This window comes from Macaca nemestrina (genome assembly GCF_043159975.1).
Source record: "Macaca nemestrina isolate mMacNem1 chromosome 4 unlocalized genomic scaffold, mMacNem.hap1 SUPER_4_unloc_5, whole genome shotgun sequence".
NCBI lineage: Eukaryota > Metazoa > Chordata > Mammalia > Primates > Cercopithecidae > Macaca > Macaca nemestrina.
In genome coordinates, this window is record NW_027257559.1 from 119,288 (window position 1) to 137,671 (window position 18,384).

At 41.2% G+C, this 18,384-nt stretch overlaps 1 long non-coding RNA gene across 2 annotated transcripts in view; it reads right to left on the reverse strand.

Annotated features, from left to right (window-relative positions):
• Window positions 1–18,384, reverse strand: part of LOC139361058 (uncharacterized) — a 65,299-nt gene that overhangs the window by 40,431 nt on the left and 6,484 nt on the right. For both annotated transcript variants that reach the window (XR_011618625.1, XR_011618626.1), the window contains exon 3: window positions 5,989–6,054. This is a non-coding gene — a long non-coding RNA (uncharacterized lncRNA). The remainder of the gene's footprint in view (window positions 1–5,988; window positions 6,055–18,384) is intronic.

An 18,384-nucleotide genomic window follows, 5' to 3' on the forward strand; every position in this document is an offset into this window, starting at 1 on the left:
GATAAATTCAGGGAATGTCATCAATTGGTATGTCGGTGATTGCATGATTTCCTGAAAGTCTTTCACAGTCTAATTTGGGCACTGAATATTTCTCTAAGTTCAGTGCATGTTTCCAACACTTGATGCCTTATGATTTGGGTATATAGCTTCCGCAAGAGCATTTCCTGCAAAGACATGTCTTGGTCCCCACTGATAAGTCATTTCACTCGAACACAGAATCAATAGGCTGAACATGGAAAGGTTTTTGCTAGAATACTTATTAGACTGCACGGATCTATTCTTTGATATTAAGGAAACAAATACACCGTGTTATTAACTGTACTTCATTGATGATTCTCAAGTCAGAAAGTACAGGTCTGACTTCCTGTCCTTCAATGCCTGAAAGGATGATCGTATCTGCCAAAAGCACATAGTTAGAAGCACATCGCAGCTCAAACACACACACACCCAGACATATAAACAAACACAAAGAAACACTCACATGGGCATGATTCTGCGTGCCCACAAGCTCACGCAAGCAAAACACACACACACAAGCACACACATTTTTTCGTAAGGACAGAATTATTCCCTACCACTGTTTTAAGGAAACTAACGCATTCCCCAGGAGTTTTAAGTGAACTCCCTGGGGAATACAAGGGGACACACCGTATGACTCATTCCTTAATTGGGTGCTGAGATTTGATTGGTGGACCGCGTACCTGATGGGTGGGTGGGGTGTTCGCAGTAGGCGGGGGTGAGTTATATAAGGGCTGATGCGGCCAGATGGCACGTCATTTGAAGACTCTCTCGGAAGAGATAGCGTCTTTCTGCAACGTGCGGTCCCAGCAGAGAAAGCTTGTGATCCTTGCTCCTGGCGACATGGAGGCCGATTCACTCCACTTGGGAGGTGAGTGGCAGTTCAACCACTTTTCAAAACTCACATCTTCTCGGCCAGATGCAGCTTTTGCTGAAATCCAGCGGACTTCTCTACCTGAGAAGTCACCACTGTCATCTGAGACCCATGTCGACCTCTGTGATGGTTTGGCTCCTGTGGCAAGACAGCCTGCCCCTGGGGAGAAGCTTCCTCTCAATAGCAGGAGACCTGCTGCGGTGGGGGCTGGGCTCCAGAATATGGGAAATACTTGCTACGTGAATGCTTCCCTGCAGTGCCTGACATACACACCACCCCTTGCCAACTACATGCTGTCCCGGGAGCACTCTCAACTTTGTCATCGTCACAAGTCCTGCATGCTGTGTACGATGGAAGCTCACATCACACGGGCCCTCCACTGTCCTGGCCACGTCATCCAGCCTTCACAGGCATTGGCTGCTGGCTTCCATCGAGGCAAGCAGGAAGATGCCCATGAATTTCTGATGTTCATTGTGGATGCCATGAAAAAGGCATGCCTTCCCGGGCACACGCAGGTAGATCATGACTCTGAGGACACCACCCTCATCCACCAGATATTTGGAGGCTGCTGGAGATCTCAAATCAAGTGTCTCCACTGCCAGGGCGTTTCGGACACCTTTGACCTTTACCTGGACATCGCCCTGGATATCCAGGCAGCTCAGAGTGTGAAGCAAGCTTTGGAACAGGTGGTGAAGCCCGAAGAACTCAATGGAGAGAACGTCTATCATTGTGGTCTTTGTCTCCAGAAGGCGCCTGCCTCCAAGACGTTCACTCTACACACTTCTGCCAAGGTCCTCATCCTTGTATTGAAGAGATTCTCCGATGTCACAGGCAACAAACTTGCCAAGAATGTGCAATACCCTGAGTGCCTTGACATGCAGCCATACATGTCTCAGCAGAACACAGGACCTCTTGTCTATGTCCTCTATGCTGTGCTGGTCCATGCTGGGTGGAGTTGTCACAACGGACATTACCTCTCTTATGTCAAAGCTCCAGGAGGCCAGTGGTATAAAATGGATGACGCCGAGGTCACTGCCTGTAGCATCGCTTCTGTCCTGAGTCAACAGGCCTATGTCCTCTTTTACATCCAGAAGAGTCAACTGGAAAGATGCAGTGAGAGTGTGTCAATAGGCAGGGAACCAGGAGCCCTTGGCACTGAACACAAAGACAGGAGAGCAACGCAAGGAGAGCTCCAGAGAGAACCCTGCCTCCAGGTACCCGACTTGGAGGAGCACTTGGTGGAAAGAGCCACTCAGGAAAGCACCTTAGACCACTGGAAGCTCCTCCAAGAGCAAAACAAAACCAAGCCTGACTTCAACGTCAGAAAAGTCGAATGTACCCTGCCTCCCAACGTGCTTGTGATTCATCCATCAAAATACAAGAGTGGGATGAACAACCATCATCCTGAACAGCAAAGCTCCCTGCTGAACCTCTCTTCAAGGAACCTGACACCTCAGGAGTCCATGAACACTGGCACACTCACTTCTCTGCAAGGGAGGATCAGGAGATCCAAAGGGAGGAACAAACACAGCAAGAGGGCTCTGTTTGTGTGCCAGTGATCTCAGGAAAAGTCTCCACCCAAACGCAGGAGTGCATGCGCACATACACTGACACACACACACATACACGTACACACACACACACCCACCAGGGGTTCACTCACACACACACACACACCCCCCATCACATACACAGTCAATCCGACATAAAGTAATGAGGAGCACAGGTTTCTGTCTACACAAGAGGGACAATTGGATAGTGATGGCTGCGTTTCAGGATGAGCCCAGACATGGGAAACATCGAGTTTTGCAGTCGTGAGTCTTCTGAATCTGTGGAGGGATTGTCTGTGTGTTTGTGTTCATGGTAGATGACATTCAGTGTGAATTTCTGAATATGACATATTGTGGTGTAGGGTTGCGCGTGAGGTTATTGCAGGGGACGGGGTTGACTATTTTCTCTTGGGGTGTGTTTCATTCGTCAGTTGTTGGTGAGCACCAGAAGTTGAAATTTTGCGAACGAGGGACTTCTGTGGATCCTTCTCGCTACCTTGAGTAGTGGAAACTGGAATGCATTTGAAGAGAGGAAGGGTGTTCTTCTTTTGAACCTGCCTCGCCGTTTTTACATTACTTGTTGAATGGACGTCAGGCGCCCTAGGACTTGTGCCCTTGGTGGAACCCACAGAATGCTGGAGACAGACAGACAGACACACTTGCCTATTGAATGGTGTCCATTTCCAATGAATTGAAGCAGAAAATCATCCCACTGGTACGTGAGTCATTTGGAAGTAAGTCGTATTGATAATAAAGGAAATCAAACACACAAGCGCGTGTGTATTCAACTAAAATAAAATCAGCAAGCACTGAAATAAATCTCATTTGGTGTGTATAAAAATGGCATTTGGGAGATTCCAGGTCAATCGTCCAGCTGCGAAAGGTGCATCTCTGAAGCACAGTCCCTGACCTGCAATGAGACTTGTTCATCCGAGGTGGTGTTGCAGTGGAAATGATTGTGGGAAACGGCCCCTTCCTTTTGTGTATTCGCTGATTGGATTTCAGGCTCCGTTTCTCGTTCGGTACAGTGATCCAAGTTGACCAATCCGAGAGGAAACGTGTCCAGGGCATAACTCAGGGCTCCGTACAACCACAGAATCTTGGGTGCAACCCTGCTCAAGCACACAAATGTGCGTATTAACAGTGTCTCTGTATGACGTGTGTGCAAAGTACAGTGTGATGAGCATGACTGGCAGACAGGTGATCCATTGGGCTCACCTGAAAATCAGTTATGAGCATGAAAGAACACCGACGCCCAGGTCCCCGCTTCAGACATAACACCCTCCAGCGTCTTGTGTGAAGCCACGGCATCTGGACTGCTCATGCTTCTGGGGATCATTCTCCTGAAAATGGTGGCTCCTTTCTCCCTGTGGAGCAACGCTCTACGCAGCGCTTCTTTCCTCCCCCAGGACTCTTTTCATCGGGCCCGGGACGCCTTCTGATTCAACACACCTGCCCCATGAAAAGTCAATGGAAAGAAACGGGGCCAAAGGTCACAGTCCTCTCATTCCACCATCCTCCCTAAAATCTTCCTGATTTCATGGGCCCTGAGGCCAGCGTGTTTCTTTACACCTCGCCGAGGCCTTGGGGCTGGGCCTAAAATCTGCCCCGTTTCTCACTCTCTAAGACATTTGGACAAAATCCCTGGAGCCAGGATCTTCATTCCTGGTAAGTCAAAGGACCTGAAGACACAACCAAATTCTGTCCCTCCTAGTTTGGGGAGCATGTCTACGTTCATCAGCTTTAAATTTTGCACCAAATGTGGGAACTGCCAGTCCACCACACAATGCCTAACTGGAAACGGAGGCAACATCGCAGATCCTGAACAATCCATGCAAGAATCCATGAGATAAATTCTTTTCGCCGTTTCCTCCTGAAACAAAGGCCAGTAGTAACAATGGTGTACAAACCTCTGTTTCACTCCCTGCTTTTAAATCTCTCTGTTTCTTTCTTCTTGAGACAGGGCGCCCCACTCCCATCACCCAGGCTTTTCCAGTGTTTAATTCTGGTTGTTTGCTTTTGTCAAATTTACAACTTTTTATTGCATCTCTCTCAAATGTTGATCCATTATCACATACATATGAAAATGTCATCTCCCATGCTGTGTGATATGTGGTTTTTTTTTTCATCCTTTGTTAAATGAACCGAAGGTTTTAGTTGGCATAGCTTCCGATTACCCAAGTTTCTTGATTTCATGATTTCTTCAATTGCCCTCGAACGTCCCCAACCACCGGAAATAGAATGTCATGAGTATTTCTCTCTTCTTGCAATCATAAATTCGGGGAATGTCATCAATCAGCCTCTCGGTGATTGCATGATTATCCGAAAATCTTTCACCATCTAAATTGTGCACTGAGTATTTCGTCTAACTTCAGTGCATGTTTCCAACACTCGATGCTTTATGATTTGGGTATCTAGCTCCCACCAGAGCGCTTCCTGCAAAGACTTATCTTGTTCCCCACTGGCAAGTCATTTCACTCGGATATAGCATCAAGAGGCTGAACATAGAAATGTAATCTCTGGAATATCTAATGGATTACCCGGATCCCTACACAAACACACACACACAGGTGTACAGTCATTCCTACATAACATAATGTGGTCTTCAGGTTTTTGTCTATGCAGAAGGGACAACTGGTTAGTGAGTATTGCATTTCAACATGATCCCATATCTAATATGTTGTTGTGGAGTTGTGAGTATTCTGATCATTTGAAGGGACTGTCTCTGTTCATGTGATTTCACAGTGGATGACATCCTATGTGAATATCTGTATACTACATTTTGAGGTGTAGGTTTCCCCCTCAGGTTACTGGATGGATTTGAGTTTATTATTCTGTCTTGGTTTCTTTTGATTAGTCAATTGGTAGGTGAAAGTAGGTGAAATTTTGCTAACGTGGGATATATGTGAATCATTCTCATGAATATGAATAATTGAAACTGGGATGCATTTGTAACATTGGAAGGGTGTTCTTATTTTTTATCCCAACTTTTTTTGCATTTGTTTTCAACCGACATCAGGTTCCCTGGGTAGAACCTAGGTAATTCTTGGAACAGACAAACAGATGCTGTTAATTTTATGGTGTCAGTTTAACTTTAATTTAAAGGGAAATTTTTCTCACCAGTATGTAATTCATTTTCAAATAACTTATACTTATCATAAATGGAATAATACACAACACACTGAAGTGTGTGAGTATGAAACTACAGTCAAATTAGAAAGTTCTTAAATAAAGTGCATTTCATGAGTAAAGGATGGAATTTTCTAAAATTCTAGATCAACCATCCAGCTGTGAAATCTATATCTTTGAAGCAGTATCCCTGTTCTGAGAGTTGTTTTTCTCTGGTGGTATTTCAGTGGAAACTAGTTTGGGGAATAGCCCCTTCACTTTTTATATTTGCTTGTTACTTTTCATTGTAAATCTGTGTTTTTAAACTGTATTTAAATGTTAATAGAATCCATCCCAATAAAACATAACCAACAGCTCTTCTCATTTCTATTCATCACAGATCAATCTCTTGTTAGTTATGGTGATCGGTTTACTTACCTGAGAGTAAATGACACCTGGGCAGAACACAGGGCTCCATAGAAGTACAGAATCTTGGGTCCAACCCTGTCCAAGCATCAAAATGTGTATATTAACAATGTGTCTGTGTGAATTGTGTGTGAAGTAAAGTGAACTTAGTACAACTTGCAGTAGATTATTAATTTGATCACTTTGTAATCAGTGAATGAGCTTTAAAGAGTATCAATGACCAGTGCCTACCCCCCAGAGATAAGAACTTCCAGTGTCTTGTGTGAAACCACGGCATCTGGATTGCTCATGATTCTGAAGATAATTCTGTCCCCCATGGTTTCAGAATCATTGCAGGAGGTGGAAACAGATAACACATCAGTCCCTTGCTCTCTCTGCCCTCTTCACTCAGGAAAAGTCTCACTGGGACCAAGGAAAATCCTATGGTTTCCTAGGGAGAAGGATTTTTCTCAGGAGAGAAAATGGTGGCTCCTTCCTCCCTGTTGAGCCTCTTCCTCAGGATTGCCCCTTTGTCTCTCCAGGACTCTGTTCATCAGACCCAAGATGCCCCCTGGTTGAGCACATCTGGCCTATGAACAAATAAGGGGAAGGAATGGTTCCAAAGACTGTACTATGCTCACTCCACCATCCCCTCTGAAACTATCCTGACTCCATGAGCCCTGGGTCAGAAGCTGTTTCTTTATATCTCTAGGATTTGCCTCACAACCTAAATCCTGCCCCATTTCCTACATCTTGTAAATTTTGACAAAACCTGTAGAGTCTAGATCTTTTTTCCTGACAGGGCAAAGGGAGATACACCAGAGTTCTGTCCCTCTGAGACTGCAGGACACCTCAGCTTCCATCAACATGAAATTTTGCATCAAATATAGTTACTGCAGGTCCACCTCACAACGAGTAATGGAAGGTGAGACAACATCTCAGACCCTGTACAGTTTTTGGCCAAGCTCATGTAGTTTGGCAATGCTTTTACTCTATAAATCAGCTGTGAAAACACTTAGGATTCATATTATTTAGTCTTTTAATCAGTCTGTTATTATTTTCAATGTATTTACTACACTTCAGCTTAATATTTCTGATAAACTTTGTTGCAAAATTCTCAATATAATAGTGGCAAACCAAATCCAGCAATACATCAAAAAGCTTATCCACCAAGATCAAGTCGGCCTCATCCCTTGGGTGCAAGGCTGGTTCAACATATGCAAATCAATAAATGTAATTCACCACATAAACAGAACTAAAGACAAAAACCCCATAATTATTTCAGTTGACTCAGAAAAGGTCTTTGATAAAATTCAACATTCCTTTATGCTAAAAACTCTCATGAAACTAGGTATTGATGGAGCATGTCTCAAAATAATAAGAGCCATTTATGACAAACCCACAGTCATTATCATATTGAATAGGCAAAAGCTGGAAGTATTCCATTTGAAATTTGGCACAAGGCAAGGATGCCCTCTCACCACTCCTATTCAATATAGTGTTGGAAGTTCTGGCCAAGGCAATCAGGCAAGAGAAAGAATAAAGTTTATTCAAACAGGAAAAGAGGAAGTCGGACTTTCTTTTTTTGCAGATAACATGATCCTATATCTATAAAATCCCATCACCTCAGCCCAAAAGATTCTTAAGCTACAAGCAACTTCAGCAAAGTCTCAAGATACAAAATCAGTGTGCAAAAATCTCAAGCATTCTTATACACCAACAATAGACAAGAAGAGAGCCAAATCACAAATGAATTCACATTTACAATTGCTACAAAGAGTATAAAATACCTACCTAGGAATACAGCTAACAAGGCAAGTGAAGGACCTCTTCAAGGAGAACTACAAACCACTACTCAAGGAAGTAAGAGAGGACACAAACAAATGGAAAAACATTCCATGCTCATGGGTAAGAAGAATCAATATCATGAAAATTGCCATACTTCCCAAAGTAATTCATAGATTCCATGCTATTCCCATAAACTACCATGGACATTCTTTACAAAATTAGAAAAAACTACTTCAGAATTCATATGAAATGAAAAAAGAGCCCATATACCCAGGACAATCCTAAGCAAAAGTAACAAAGCTGGAGGCATCATGCTATCTGACTTCAAACCATATTACAAGGCTACAGTAACCCAAACAGCATGGTAGTGGTACAAAACAGACACATAGACCAATGGAATGGAATAGAGATATCAGAAATAAGACTGCATGTCTACAACCATTTTATTTTGGAGGAAAACAAACAATGGGGAAAGGATTCCCTTTTTAATAATGAATGGTGCTGGAAAAACTGGCTAGACATATGCAGAAAACTGAAACTGGACCCCTTCCTTATACCTTATACAAAAATGAACTGAAAATGGATTAAAGATTTAAATGTAAAACTCAAAACTATAAAAATCCAACCCCATATAAAAGTGGGCAAAAACTGGGTGCAGTAGCTCATGCCTGTAATCCCAGAAGTTTGGGAAGGTGAGGTGGGCAGATAACTTGAGGCCAGGAGTTCAAGATCAGCCTGGCCAACCTGGTGAAACTCAGTCTCTACTCAAAATACAATAAATTAGCCAGATGTGGTGGCAGGTGCCTGTAATTCCAACTACTCAGGAGGCTGAGACAGAAGAATCACCTGAATCTGGGAGGTAGAGGTTGCAGTGACCCGAGATTGTGCCACTGAACTCCACCCTGGGTGACACAGCAAGACTCTGTCTTAAAAAGTGAAAATAAAAATATTTTTAAAAGTGGGCAAAGGATATGAACAGACACTTATGCAGCCAACAAACATATAAAAAAAAAAGCCCAACGTTACTGATCATTAGAGAAATACAAATCAAAACCACAGTGAGATGCCATCTCATGCCAGTCAGAATGGTGGTTATTAAAAAGTCAAGAAACAACAGATGCTGGTGAGACTGTGGGGAAACAGGAACATTTTTACACTGTTGGAGCGAATGTAAATTCAATCACTGTGGAAGACAGTGTGGTGATTTTTCAAAGACCTAGAATCAGAAATACCATTTGACCCAGCAATGCCATTACTGGGTATATACCAAAAGGAATATAAATTCTTGTATTATAAAGATACTTGCATGCATATGTTCATTGCCACACTATTCACAATAGCAAAGACATGGAATCAACCCAAATACCCATCAGTGACAGACTGGATACAGAAAATCTGATACATACACACCATGGAATACTATGCAGCCATAAAAAGGAATGAGATCATGTCCTTTGCAAGGACATGGATGAAGCTGGAAGCCATTATTCTCAGCAAACTAACGCAGGAACAGAAAACCAAATACACACGTTCTCACTTATAAGTGGCAGATGAACAATGAGAAGACATAGACACAGGGAGGGGAACAACATACACTGGAGCCTGTCTGAGGGTGAGTGAGGAGGGAGTGCATCAGAATAAATAGCTAATGCATGTGGGGCTGAATACCTAGGTTACGGGTTGATAGGTACAGCAAACCACCATGCACACACTTACCTATGTAACAAACCTGCACGTCCTGCACATGTATCCTGGAACTTAAAATGAAATAAAATAAAATTTTTAAAAACTTTATTTTTTCTAAGTCCTGTTTGCAATTTTCAACGTGAACTTTCTAGTAGACATTTATCATATATAGAATTATATAGTTGATTTTTGAACAACTATGGTTCTACCATTCTTTAAAATGCAAATTCTTTATGAGTGTGTGTATGTATGTACACATATGTGTGTATATATATTTGTGTGTATATATGTGTGTGTATATATATGTGTACATGTGTGTGTGTGCAGATAGATAGATAGATAGATAGATAGATAGATAGATAGATAGATAGATAGATAATGCTCCTGGTCTTCTGTTTGAGTAGGCTGAGAAGGAGGAGGGGGAGGAGTGATTGTTCTTGCAGTCTCAGAGGTAGCTAGGTGGAAGAGAATCTGTACAAATGAACACATGAAGTTCTCATTTGTAAGTGTGAGTTAAATAATTGTACACCTGGACATAGAAGTGGAATGACAGACACTAGATATCTGGAAGGGTGAGAGGGTGGGAGGGGCAAATAATAAACAATGGTTCAGATATCTGGATTCCTTGATCCCAAATGGTGTACAATTATTTCTCTTTAATTGGTGTCCATTTACCAGCAAGTTTGAAAGGAGTGAGCCAAGCTCAGAAAGGCATTCAGCCCTAAAATCAGATGTGCATGGCAATGGGCAGAAGTACCCTCTCCCTTTCTCAGAACAAATCCAAGCTTCCTTTATACCCCTTACCCACAGGAAAGTTATCTTCCAAAATGTATTTCTGCTGGAGGCAAAATGTTTTATATTTTATGGAAAAAAACCTTGTAACTTGGTAAAACTTAGAAATTAATATTGGAAAAACAGTAGGGCACTCTCTTTGGGACATAATCTTTGAGACACTTCAGCAGCATATACAGAATTCCTCCTGAGAAAATCCAGACAGCATAAACTTGAGCATGTTCATGAGAAATGGAGAAGTACACATTTATTCACATATTTTACATTAAAGTTTATCAAGGGTAGAAATTCAAAAATCTGTTTTACTATGAATGTTCATATGAAAGTACAGACATTCACCTAAATTTTCCTGAAATTATTTAAAAATTCATTTGTCATTGGTAACAGAAACTTCCAAACATCTCCATTTTACAAGTCTCATTATCCATATTTTCTCTAAAATATTCAGAAATAGAAAACAAAAATATAGATTAAAATAGCTCATACTTTTCGAATTTAAAATAATTGTTCAGTAACTGGGAAGAAAGGTTTACACAAATCGGAAATTCTGTATGTATATAGAAATTAATAAGATGAGAAAATTATGGCAAACAATAGGGGGCTTCAATAAGTTCATGCAAAATAACAATTATGAAAAAACTATGCATGAACTTTTAGCTTTTGCATCAAAACACACATATACTAGTTTATTTTAACTTTTTTCTCTTTTTGAGACAGGGTTTCACTCCCCTCACCGAGGTTGCAGTGCAGTGGAGCAATCTTGGCTCAAAGTAACCTCTGCTTCCCATGCTCTGCTTCTCCTGCCTCAGCCTTTCAAGTAGCTGGGACCTTGTCTGGTTAATTTTTGTATTTTTTGTAGAGGCTAATTTTTGTATTTTCTGTCGAGGCAGGGTTTTGCCATGTTGCCCAACCTCCCAAAGTGCAGGGATTACAGGCGTGAGCCACCATGCCCGGCCCTGTTTTAACATATCTGAACAGGATTTAAAACATCAGTCTGAAAAGAGCCACATGAATTCTGCCAAATTGAATTCTGCCAAACCTGAAACAAGAACAAACATCAAATTTATGGTGAAGCTGGGGTACAAAAAACGGTGAAATAAATTATTCTTTATGAAAAGTCTATGGGAAAAATGACCTGAAGGATCAGTCGTTTACAAACGGATACCTGATTCTAAGAAGAGATAAGACAATGTTGAAGATGAAGCCCACAGAGGAGGGGCATCCATTCCAATTTTTGAGAGAAAAAAAATTGTTTCTATGCCCTAATTGAGGAGGTCTGACTATTAACAAGAGATATTAGAGCCAACACCACAGACATCTCAATTGGTTCAGCTTACACAATACTGACTATAACGTGAAAGTTGAGAAACTTTATATTTGATGAGTCCCGAATACTCTTGTGCCTAGATCAGCTAAGGACAAAAGCAGAGCTATTAGTGACTATTTTGAACAAGCAGAATCAAGTTCCTGAAGTATTATTTTGAAGAATTATAATAGGGAGTGAAACTGACTTTATCAATAGGATCCTGAAGGCAAAGCACAATTAAAGCAATGGTTACCAAGAGGTAGAAGTGGTCCAGTCAAAGCAAAAGCAAACTTCTCAAAAGCAAAAGCCATAGAGGTTTTGGGGCTGTTCAAGGCATTTTGCTTGTTGACATTCTGTAGGATCAAAGCACCATATCTTCTTAGTAGGAGAGTTCTTAGAGAAAATTAGCAAATACTTTTGCAGAAAAGTGCCCTGTAAAGCTTCACTAGAGAGTCCCTCTGCACCACAACAACACTTCTGTTCCTTCCTCTTGTCAAACACCAGTAATTTTGCAAGAGTTTTCATGGGAAATTATTAGGCTTCAACATTACAGTCCTGATTTGGTTTCTTCTGAACTTATTTTTCCTAATCTTAAAATAACTCTAAAGGGCACCCATTTTTCCTTAGTTAATAGTAGAAGACTGCATTGACATGATTAAATTCCCATGACCCTCAGTTCTTTAGCAATGGACTGAATGGTTGGGATCATCCCTTAATGCAGTGTCTTGACTTCAGTAGAGATTATACTGAGAAATAAAGTTGATATATATTTTCATTTTTAAATCAATATTTCACTGACATTTTAAAATCCCTTCACAATTCACATTTGTCTCAAAAGTATTTAAATTTAGAAATCATATCCAGTGAGGTTGGTGCCATGATGGCCAAATAGGAACAGCTCCAGCCTCCAGCTGCCAGCGTGAGCAACACAGAAGATGGGTGATTTCTGCATTTCCAACTGAGGTATCGGGTTCGTCTCACTGAGACATGTTGGACAGTTGGTGCAGGACAGTGGGTGCAGCCCAACGAGTGAGAGCCAAAGCAGGGCAAGGCATCGCCTCACCTAGGAAGCGCAAGGGGGAAGGGAATTCCTTTTCCTAGCCAAGGGAAACAGTGACACACAACACCTGGAAAATTGGGTCACTCCCACACAATACTGTGCTTTACCAAGGGTCTTAGCAAACGGCACATGAGGAGATTATATCCCACACCTGGCTCGGAGGGTCCCAAGCCCACAGAGCCTCTCTCATTGCTAGCACAGCAGTCTGAGATCTAACTGCAAGGCGGCAGCAAGGCTGGGGGAGGGGCGCCCACCATTGCTGAGGCTTAAGTAGGTAAACAAAGAAGCCAGGAATCACGAACTGGGTGGAGCCCACTGCAGCTCAAGGAGGCCTGCCTGCCTCTGTAGACTCCACCTCTGGGGACAGGGCATAGCTAAACAAAAAGCAGCACAAACCTGTGCAGATGTAAATGTCCCTGTCTGACAGCTTTGAAGAGAGTAGTGATTCTCCCAGCATGGAGGTTGGGATCTGAGAACTGACAGACTGCCTGCTCAAGTGGGTCCCTGACCCCCGAGTAGACTAACTGGAGAGCCTAACTGGGAGTAGCCTAACTGGAGTGGACCTCAAGCAAAGTCCAACAGACCTGAAGCTGAGGGTCCTGGCTGTTAGAAGGAAAACTAACAAACAGAAAGGACATCCACACCAAAACCTCATCCATACATCACCATCATCAAAGACCAAAGGTAGATAAAACCACAAAGAGGGGGAAAAAGCAGTGCAGAAAAGCTCAAAATTCAAAAAATTAGAGCACCTCTCCCCCTCCAAAGGAACACAGCTCCTTGCCAGCAACAGAACAAAGCTGGACGGAGAATGACTTTGACAAGTTGAGAGAGGAAGTCTTCAGTTGATCAAACTTCTCAGAACTAAAGAAGGAACTACGAACCCAGCACAAAGAAACTAAAAACCTTGAAAAAAGATTTGATGAATGGATAACTAGAATAACCAATGCAGAGAAGTCCATAAACGACCTGATAGAGATGAAAACCATGACACAAGAACTACATGACAAATGCACAAGCTTCAGTAACCGACTCGATCAATTGGAAGAAAGAGTATCAGAGATTGAAGATCAAATGAATCAAATGAAGTGAAAAGAGAAATTTAGAGAAGAAAGAGTAAAAAGAAACGAACAAAGCCTCCAAGAAATATGGGATTATGTGAAAATACCAAATCTACATCTGATTGGTGTACCTGAAAGTGATGGGGAGAATGGAACCAAGTTGGAAAACACTCTGCAGGATATCATCCAGGAGAACTTCCCCAATCTAGCAAGGCAGGCCAACATTTAAATTTGGGAAATACAGAGGACTCCACAAAGATACTCCTCAAGAAGAGCAACTCCAAAACACATAATTATCAGATTCACCAAAGTTGAAATGAAGGAAAAAATGTTAAGGGCAGCCAGAGAGAAAGGTTGCGTTACCCACAAAGGGAAGCCCATCAGACTAACAGCAGATCTCTTGGCAGAAACTCTACAAGCCAGAAGAGAGTGGGGGCCAATATTCAACATTCTAAAAGAATTTTCAAACCAGAGTTTCATATCCAGCCAACTAAGTTTCATAAGTGAAGGAGAAATAAAATCCTTTACAGACAAGCAAATGCTGAGAGACTGTCACCACCAGGCCTGCCCTACAAGAGTTCCTTAAGGAAGTACTAAACATGAAAAGAAACAATCAGTACTAGCCATTGCAAAAACAGCTAACATCATAATGACAGGATCAAGTTCACACATAACAATATTAACCTTAAATGTAAATGGATTAAATGCTCCAATTAAAAGACACAGACTGGCAAATTGGATAAAGAGTCAAGACCCATCAGTTTGCTGTATTCAGGAGACCCATCTCACGTGCAGAGACACACATAGGCTCAAAATAAAGGAATGGAGGAAGATCTACCAAGCAAATGGAAAAAAAAAATGGCAGGGGTTGCAATCTTAGTCTCTGATAAAACAGACATTAAACCACAAAGATCAAAAGAGACAAAGAAGGTCATTAAATAATGATAAAGGGATCAAATCAACAAGAAGAGTTAACTATCCTAATCAACAGAATACACATTCTTCTCAGCACCACATTGTACTTATTGCAAAATTGACCACATAGTTCGAAGCAAAGCACCCCTCAGCAAGTGTAAAAGAACAGAAATTATAACAAACTGTCTCTCAGACCACAGTGCAATCAAACAAGAACTCAGGATTAAGAAACTCAATCAAAACCACTCAACTACATGGAAACTGAACAACTTGCTCTTGAATGACTACTGGGTACATAACGAAATGAAGGCAGAAATAAAGATGTTCCTTGAAACCAATGAGAACAAAGATACAACATACCAGAATATCTGGGACACATTTAAAGCAGTGTGTAAAGGGAAATTTATAGCACTAAGTTCTCACAAGAGAAAGCAGGAAAGATCTAAAATTGACACCTTAACATCACAATTAAAAGAACTAGAGAAGCAAGAGCAAACACATTCAAAAGCCAGCAGAAGGCAAGAAATAACTAAGATCAGAACAGAACTGAAGGAGACAGAGACACAAAAAACCCTTCGAAAAAATCAATGAATCCAGAAGCTGGTTTTTTGAAAAGATCAACAAAATTGATAGACCACTAGCAAGACTAATAAAGAAGAAAAGAGAGAAGAATCAAATAGATGCAATAAAAAATGATAAAGGGGATATCACCACTGACCCCACAGAAATATAAACTACCATCAGAGAATACTATAAAAACCTCTTTGCAAATAAACTAGGAAACTTATAAGAAATGGATAAATTCCTGGACACATACACTCTCCCAAGACTAAACCAGGAAGAAGTTGAATCCCTGAAGAGACCAATAGCAGAGTCTGAAACTGAGGCAATAATTAATAGACTACTAACCAAAAAAAGTCCAGGACCAGACAGATTCACAGCTGAATTCTATCAGAGGTACAAAGAGGAGCTGGTACTATTCCTTCTGAAACTATTCCGATCAATAGAAAAAGAAGGAATCCTCTCTAACTCATTTTATGAGGTCCACATCATCCTGATACCAAAGCCTGGCAGAGACACACCAAACAAGAGAATTTTAGACCAATATCCCTGATGAACATTGACACAAAAATCCTCAATAAAATACTGGCTAACCGAATCCAGAAGCACATCAAAAAGCTTATACACTATGATCAAGTGGGCTTCATCCCTGGGATCCAAGGCTGGTTCAACATACTCAAATCAATAAATGTAATCCAGCATATAAACAGAACCAAAGACAAAAACCACATGATTATCTCAATAGATGCAGAAAAGGCCTTTGACAAAATTCAACAACCCTTCATGCTAAAAACTCTCAATAAATTCAGTATTGATGGAACATATCTCAAAATAATAAGAGCTATTCATGACAAACCCACAGCCAGTATCATACTGAAAGGGCAAAAACTGGAAGCATTCCCCTTAAAAACTGGAACAAGACAGGGATGCCCTCTCTCACCACTCCTATTCAACATAGTGTTGGAGGTTCTGGCCATGGCAATCAGGCAAGAGAAAGAAATAAAGGGTATTCAATTAGGAAAAGAGGAAGTCAAATTGTCCCTCTTTGCAGATAACATGCTTGTCTATTTAGAAAACCCCATCGTCTCAGCCCAAAATCTCCTCAAACTAATACGCAACTTTAGTAAAGTATCAGGATACAAAATTAATGTGCAAAAATCACACACATTCTTATACACCAATAACAGACAAACAGAGAGCCAAATCATGAATGAACTCCCATTCACAATTGCTTCAAAGAGAATAAAATACCTAGGAATCCAACTTACAACAGATGTGAAGGACCTCTTCAAAGAGAACGACAAACCACTGCTCAATGAAATAAAAGAGGACACAAACAACTGGAAGAACATTCCATGCTCATGAACAGGAAGAATCAATATTGTGAAAATTGCCATACTGCACAAGGTAATTTATAGATTCAATGCCATCCGCATTAAGCTACCAATGACTTTCTTTACAGAATTGGAAAAAAAACTACTTTAAAGTTCATATGGAACCAAAAAAGAGCCCACATTGTCAAGACAATCCTAAGTCAAAAGAACAAAGCTGGAGGCATCATGCTACCTGACTTCAAACTATACAGTAAGGCTACAGTAACCAAAACAGCATGGTACTGGTACCAAAACAGAGCTATAGACCAATGGAAAAGAACAGAGCCCTCAGAAATAATACTACACATCTACAACCATCTGATCTTTGACAAACCTGACAAAAATAAGAAATGGGGAAAGGATTCTCTATTTAATAAATGCTTCTGGGAAAATCGACTAGCCATAAATAAAAAGCTGAAACTGGATCCCTTCCTTACTCCTTACACAAAAATTAATTCAAGATGGATTAGAGACTTAAATGTTAAACCTAAAACCATAAAAACCCTAGAAGAAAACCTAGGCAATACCATTCAGGACATAGGCATGGGCAAGGACTTCATGTCTACAACAACAAAAGCAATGGCAACAAAAGCCAAAATAGACAAATGGGATCTAATTAAATTAAAGAGCTTCTGCACAGCAAAAGAAACTACCATCAGAGTGAACAGGCAACCTACAGAATGGGAGAAAATTTTTGCAATCTACTCATCTGACAAAGGGCTAATATCCAGAACCTACAAAGAACTCAAACAAATTTACAAGAAAAAAACAAACAACCCCATCCAAAAGTGGGCAAAGGATAAGAACAGACACTTCACAAAAGAAGACATTTATGCAGCCAACAGACATGTGAAAAAATGCTCATCATCACTAGCCATCAGAGAAATGCAAATCAAAACCACAACAAGATACCATCTCACACCAGTTAGAATGGCAATCATTAAAAAGTCAGGAAACAACAGGTGCTTGAGAGGATGTGGAGAAATAGGAACACTTTTACACTGTTGGTGGGACTGTAAACTAGTTCAACCACTGTGGAAGACAGTGTGGCGATTCCTCAAGGATATAGAACTAGAAACACCATTTGACCCAGCCATCCTATTACTGGGTATATCCCCAAAGGATTATAAATCATGCTGCTATAAAGACACATGCACATGTATGTTTACTGCAGCAGTATTCACAATAGCAAAGACTTGGAACCAACCCAAATGTCCATCAGTGACAGACTGGATTAAGAAAATGTGGCACATATACACCATGGAATACTATGCAGCCATAAAAAAGGATGAGTTTGCGTCCTTTGTAGGGACATGGATGCAGCTGGAAACTATCATTCTCAGCAAACTATCACAAGAACAGGAAACCAAACACCGCATGTTCTCACTCATAGGTGGTAACTGAACAATGAGATCACTTGGACACAGTAAGGGGAACATCACACACTGGGGCCTGATGTAGGGTGGGGGGAGGGGGAAGGGATAGCATTAGGAGATATGCCTAATGTAAATGACGAGTTAATGGGTGCAGCACACCAACATGGCACATGTATACATATGTAACAAACCTACACATTGTGCACATGTACCCTAGAACACAAAGTATAATAAAAAAAAATCATATCAAGTGTGAAATAAAGAAAATTATATAGGGAGAGGGAGAACAGAATCTCCAGACCTGAGACGTCACAATCCCTACTCCCACTAACCTGACAAGGGAGCTATGCATTGCCTAGAGACAGTCCTTGGCCTGCAACCCCGCGACGGGGTCCAGGGTCTGTGTCCATTTCTGGTTAAAATTGCTCTAAGGCTGGTCGCTGTCTTGGCCTTCCCTGCTTCCTGTCTGTTTAATTATCCCCTCCTCACCCCATATGAAGCTTTTACTCAG